The sequence below is a fragment of the Athene noctua genome, chromosome 1, assembly GCF_965140245.1.
Source record: "Athene noctua chromosome 1, bAthNoc1.hap1.1, whole genome shotgun sequence".
NCBI lineage: Eukaryota > Metazoa > Chordata > Aves > Strigiformes > Strigidae > Athene > Athene noctua.
The window spans coordinates 72,313,093-72,320,314 of record NC_134037.1 but is presented as its reverse complement, the minus strand read 5'-3'; positions in this window follow the sequence as shown (position 1 = coordinate 72,320,314).

Genomic DNA, 7,222 nt, shown 5'->3' with positions numbered 1-7,222 from the left:
AAATGGACTCATGCACATTTTATTGCATTAGTACCAAAACACATTGTACACCGTCAACCCCCAAATTGAACTGCGGGGTTCAGGAATCATCAGGTGTTTGATATACAGAAGATTATACTTGTTCATTATAATGGCCTTCTCCAGGCTTTTATTTAATTTTATTACCGGAAAGAAGAGCTGAATTTAAAAAAATGTATTACTGCAGATTTTAAGATTGCAAAGCATTCACAAGCAATGAATTAAGCTTCACAATAATTTTGCATGTAATACATTTTCACAATGAGAGGTAGTGATTAAAAAGGTACTCCCAGAATCACATAGGGAGTGATAGGCAGAGCTTTGATCAACCTCTGGATATACTGACACCTTGTCCTGAAGTGAACAGAGCTACTTCTTCTCTTCATAAACACTATTCTGTTATTGTCCATGTGCACAGGAACAATTGCTCCAGTTCTGGTTTCATATAGGAGACAAAACTTGACAACCCTCTGTCTGAGAATAGTTATCTTCCAGCATATTTACAAAAGTAGCTTGTGCTATGTTCCTTGAACTTTTCCTACTGAAGAACTGCTGATCACCTCTTCATACAGCTACTGTTTATCATACTCTAACACACTGAACATGCAGCATCTTTGCCAAATCAAATCTTTAAAATTCACTCATAATTTACCATGAAGTTTTTAAGTCATCTCAACTTCCATTCTTAAGTATAAACTGAAAACTACATTTACTGGAAGTATCCTCCCAGAGGTGAAATGACACATGCCAGATCCCTGACCTATAGGCACTTGATAAAATTAGGTGGTGTCTATGATGCAGTACAGATTCTGGAAAAAAATTAAAGAAAATTCTAATTGGAAATTTACCCCTGTCAAGTCCAGAGTAGATTAAGTAAAAACAGTGCCTATATAACTTCACAAAGCAGAGAACAAAATTCTAGACACCAGCCTTACAAAGTGTTTTAAAACTCAGGTAAATTACCTATATCTTCATTTGTGTCTCTTAATAAAAGTGAGTTCTCAAAGGGGTCAAGTGTTTGGATTTTCTATATGACTTTGTGAGGAATTATTTATTTACCTTTTTGAATGCTGATAAGGATGACAGGACCCTAACCTTTTTTTCAGTGGAATATTAATAGTGACTAGAATTGACTCAGTATTTTTCATCCAGCTGGGCTAGACTGTTTTGAGAAAACTACTGCAGCAGTCAACAGGTGAACTACTGCTGCCAGCAGATCTTTTTGAAGCACACAGAGCAACAAAGAGGAGACTTTTCCAGCTTGGTTTTCTGCTTCACACTGTAGCAGCAGCACCGGTGACTCCACTGAGTACCCCTGGCCTCGCTGCGCTAGGTGGGGGCTGTGAGTTATTCCATGTGTTACTCCCTCAAACAGTTTGCAGCCCGAGGAAGTAACTTGAGAGGGAAGCCTGGTTCGCATGTCTCGTTTCTGCTTTTAACTTCTATGGAAGCTTTTGGCTCCCATCAAATTTCTGACAACGTTACTTCATGAGGGTGGCAGTGTCTGATGGGCACAGACTGCATCACAGAGCTATTTCAGTAAACATGTTTGCTGTCTGCTTTCCTGGTGACATTCCGCATCAGAGACATGTTTTCATCTATTTAGCAGCAGAATCAAGTGATTGTGTGTGCTGAGGGCTGTGAAGAGCAGTTGCACTATTTTAGAGCAAGGAGCTCTTCTAAACAAGAGTAGCTTAATCATGAAAGGGATTGCGCACAGTGATGGGACTGAGATAGCAGGAAATTGGATTTGCTGATTTAGGACATAACTGTCTGATGTGCCTATCACTAGGGACAGTATGGAAAAGCACTGGAATGCAAAATTATTCCTATCTAGTTCAGGGCAGACGTGCATCTGTATCGATCCCCTTTATTTTATGACAGCACATTGATGACTACACAGGAAAGGTGACACTGCTATCTTGTTCCAACTTGACAAGAGCACAAATCACAGCTGGCAGTAATTTGCATTTCTTTGGACATGTATGAAGTTGCCAGTGATAAGCTCTGCACTGAAATGGGATGAATTTTTAGCCTCTAGACTGACTAGAATAGGGTTTGAGTTGAAGCAGACTGAAGAGGCAAGGAGAATACCCACTCTCTGCCTATGCTCTGTTCCTGTGCTCTATAACTTGGTGATCTTTTATTTTTGTAGGAGGGAAGAATTCCCTTTAAAGTTTTTCTAGATGGATTTTCCACATTTAGTGCTTCTCTATTTAGTTCCATAGTAAGTTCCATCTCTCTCTGTGGATAAGTATGGTGATAAAAATACACAGATCTTCTACCCATTCTTTTGTTGTTTTGCCAAGTAACAAAGAAGACGACTTTGTTATCCAGAGAATCACTCTGAGGAATTGATTGGGTTGCATGTGATAAGCTCCCCAGCACTAGTTTGCCAGCATCAAAGCACTGATTTTTTTTCCATTTTTTTTCTGTAATCTCTTGGGTAGATGTCATGGAAAGATACAGGCACCTTTTTGTCAGTAATAAATGACAGATGCCATTTAGTAAAACTTTGAATTGCCTTGCAAAATACTTATAACTCTGCAATGCACTAATTCATAATGCAGATATTTTTGAATATTTTGGGTAATATAAAACTGAGTCCTGTAAAAATTTCTGCATGCTGAAAAACATATTTTTGGGTGCTTGTATATACACTAAATAAAATCTTTCAAGACTTCTAAATTCTTCTAGGCATTGAATACTTCTGAAAAGGAAATTGAACAATAAATGTTTTCCCACATCATGTAACCTTGTTTGAAATTTATTAGCTTAAAAAGAATTAAACTTGAGACACCAGAGTTAAGCATTTGCACATTTTCGTCACTTCTACCAACCCAGGGAACCTGCTCTAGGCCAGAGCTATCCTCAGTAAAACCAAAAATATAGAGGAGAGAAACTGGGACTGAGAAAGCTCAGTCTAGGTTAAGAGAGGTTTCAACTAATTCAAATAAGTTGGAGAATGGAAGATTTACCATGACTTTGCAAAGTAAGTGAAGTCTGACGCTGTTTAATGTCCTGATAGTGTTCCTGAAAGATGCCTGAAAGGGTGTCCTCTGATTCAGTCACCCCTAATCCATAACAAAGCATATGTATCTGCATGCCTTCTCACAGACATTTTATCAGTACTGAAGGCTAGATATCGTCATGTACATTTAAATGCATTTACTCGTTTCATAGAGGTATAAATAGGTGTTCCTTCTTCTCTCAACCTGTAAGACACTGAATGGCTAGCTGCTTCCAGTGTTGGGCATTACAAAGATTTAAAAGCAGACCAAGAATCTTGTTGAACTTGACAGTGTACTCAAAATCTGAGTCATTAGTGATCAAAAGCTTTCAAGGCTAACTGTTCATTTGTCAGTACAAGAGAACAGTGAATGAAAAGAAAGTAAGAAATATACTGTATTACATATTGCTGTTCTTTAGGGGTAGATTTGCAAATGAGGTGTGCTAGACACACAACTGAGAGCCTTGCAGTACAAGCCAAATCCAGCAAAACAGATCGTTCACACTTAACCCTTAACTCTCCAAATGCTCTGACTGACCACTATTTAGTCTATATGGGTCTATTATTGACTGCAGTGAGATTACTCATGTATTTAATAACTCTGCTGAATCAGAATATAATTCCATAAGCCACAACATTCTAGTTTAAGAAGTAGTTTAAACCTAATTTAAGAACAAAATTTGTATGCACCAAGTGATTTCTGTTTGTTGAAAGTCTCTTCTCTTTAAAAACAGATGATTACTCTGCTCATCTCACCTTCCCAGTCACTTTTTGAGCATGTAAAATGTTCTGTGAGGATGTAAGGGTGATCCTTACGTCCTTATGCAGATATATGAGGGGCTGACAATGGAGGTCATGGTCAATCAGTGCTTGGACATTCCTTTCTATTATTTGATGTGAGAGCAGGGTTAGGAACTCCTGAATCACATCTTTGTTTGAGTCTCAGCACTTCTGTTGTTCAACAGAGGTGTTTTTTACATCATCTCATTTCTCTGGATAATGTGCTTTTGAAATAGAATGAAGCAAGAAAGACTAAGATTTTCTAGAGTTTCACTCTGCTAAAGATCACTTCTGGGCACCATTAGAGGGGGAAATTTTAAAGGTGGGTTTGGAAAGCATTGCTGAGCAAAGACAGTTCTAGCATCAGATAGCCTGTCTCTCCTCTGGCTGTTGAGGCCAATGTTACAGTGATCCTGCTTTGTAATCGAGACTGTCTGAAAACAAACTGCCCCCAGCAGGACAATCTCTTACAGACTTATAAAAAGACCATCTCTAATCTCTACTGCCTCTAGACAGCATGAGGAATTGACAAAAGCCATTATATTCTTATAGATCCTAAGAGATAACGCTTTGGGTTCAGCTTTGTCTGGAGCTGACTGAAAGACAAGGCAGAAAGGAGTCTGGAATTGTTTCAGTAGCTCCTGCTTATGGCTTATTTTTGTGTTCATAAATCTGTACATGACATGCATTGCTGAGTGACCTTGTAACCTTTTCACTCTTAGGACACTTTTACCGTGTGAACAAACTCTGCAAGCAGAATGATATGCAACCTTGAGTACACACAGTTATTTACTAGGTACTGTACATAGTAGGTAGCTAGGAGTAAAATACGACTACACTGAACATCAATAAGATCTTTAGCTTCTAAGCTGACAATCGGTAAGTTTTTCCTAGACAGACAGACAGCTGTCAGTCAAGTTGGAAGAGTACTTTGTTGCTGCTTGGGAGAGGCTGATCCTTGGCCTTGTTCAGTCACAGAACCTGGGCCACAAGTTGTGCTGAGCTTTCTGAGCCATAAAACTCTGGATGAAGCATTGTAGGTAAGGCAATAGAGGCCAAGAGAAGACTATAGATTCAGCTTCAGTTTATGCTACCCACTCTCTCAAAAAGCATAGCTATAATATTCAACATATTTGTTCCAGGATCTGAGAGAAGGGTAAACCTTCTTTAGCCAACTCTTCTCTTAGTCCTTCACTCTGAAGGCCTTTGAAGCCAGCGTTCAAAATTACAACACTCATCGAATAATGTCAATAAAAAAGGAAGTCCCCTTTGGATATGAACTTCTAATCATTCTGGAAAACTCCAAGTGGAAATTCTCCCACCTGAACTGCTGCTGCTAAAAGCAACCAGAGAGCAACTCTCAAAACAGAGCAAGGAAGAATCCCTTTAACAGATTAACTCTTCTGCCTTTTCCACACCCAGTGTTGTGTGACATAATTTTTTACTGTGACATTGTGGGATTCCACATCTATGGAATATCTTTCTATTAAGCCAGAAAATGTCTCAGGTAAGACAAAAAATTATCTGTAACTTGGAGAGATGGAAGTGTACTTAAAGCTTGTACAAAATAATAATCTACTACCATGAAATAATAATTAAAACTCCCCTAGTCACATGCTGGAAAAGAGTTATACCGTTATTTTTACTGTGCAGCTATTGATGTAACTGCATGATTGACACAGAGTCACCAGGAGCAAGATTTAAATTTAGATCAATAATTTATAATTCGTGCTTTGTCACCATTTCAGCACAAAGTTTAGCAGATTTCGAGGTGGTAAGGTCCACAGCTTAGGTTCAACAGTCAGTAACATTTTAATATTAACATTCAATAGAAAGGAAAATACTGCATTAGTTGTTTTAGTACTGGTGCTGAATGTTTTGCTTGCCTATGCAGAAAGCACTTCCATTCATCAGTCAAATTCAAAAACCCAAACAATTTGCAGAATATAATTATACACATACATGATGACAGCAGATATGATGGCTATCAAAGGTGTTGCTGTGCCTGTTAATCTCTTTCATCTTTGTCATAATCTTCACCTTCCAAAATCCCTTAGAATCCTACTAGTATTGGATCTATTTATGTGTACTTAATAAAGTGGAATATATTGACTGCGGTGCTATGTTCACTGGAACGTTCTTAATGCTTCATGTAGAACAAAAAGGATAATGAGCCATTGATGTATTGGCCAAGGAGCCAATTAGACACGATGTAGGAGTTCATTGTTTGTTTTGGTGACCTGTGGAGTTGAACTAAATGATAAACTAGGTTGGAACTGTATCTATCTTGTCCAGGAACACTACAAAAATTCTTCCATAACTAATATAATAAACTGTTAAGACCAAATTATTTAATTTATTCAGGATGGTAAACTAATAGGCTGATACTTTCTGCTATATGGCGTCTTCATGTGAACTAAATATGAATATAGATTTGCACAGCCATCATAATGTACATTAGGCTTAGAGTAGTGCTAAGAGACAGCACGTTGCACTATGCCCTTTATACACATGGACAGTTTTAGAAAACCTCTCTCAGCTCTTTTTGCATAAAGACAATAGTGGTAATTGCTTGAGACTGAAGCATTTTTAGCTTGTTTCTGCCATAGCTTTTAGATGGTTGCTTTTTTCAGCTTGGTAAATAAAGAACTTGTGATGATTAGGTCAGTCCAAGGGATAAAGTTATCCTGGCATAATTAGCATCTTAAAATGTGCCTTCCAGCCCAACTGACGTGGGTTTTTCTTTATCTTGAGATGACACGTCTGCTCTCACAAGCTTCCAGACAGTGCAATGGTAGCTGTGTTCACGGAGGAACACAAAAAGAATTTGGCCATGCAGTCTAGAACCAGGATCTTGTGTTATACACAGGGAAAAAAAGATCTATGGAAAATTGGAGCAGTATCCCAGTCCTTTCAGCATAGATCTTTCACTCCATGAAAGATTCCAAACATACAGTTACAAATGTATGAATTGACTGAATTCTCTGACACTTCATCATTTTTTTGAGTCAGTATAGGGAGTAGGTAAGAAGACAAAGGGACTTTTAACGCTTTGGCTGCATCTGGAGATGTGCTCCTATCCATTAACATAATTAATTTATTGGATTCCTCAAGCTTCTGATATATTTATAGCCAAACTCTGTAAGGGGAGTGTCAACACTGAATCAGGGCATGATAAGGTCCCCCAGGCATGTTTGCTCTCAGGCTTTCCTTCTAACTTTTGAGCTCCACTGTGGTGCTGTTGTATGAGGTTTACTTTTAACAGGTAATCTGAAGGGATTCTGGAGGTTATTTCCATTTTGTATTCCTTTTGTACAAGTAGAGGCAAAAGGATATCCATAAGGTATCATAAGGGTACAGGTCACAGGCCTGAAAGCGTGGGGAAAATGTAGGGAAGCATGTTTGAAAGACTAT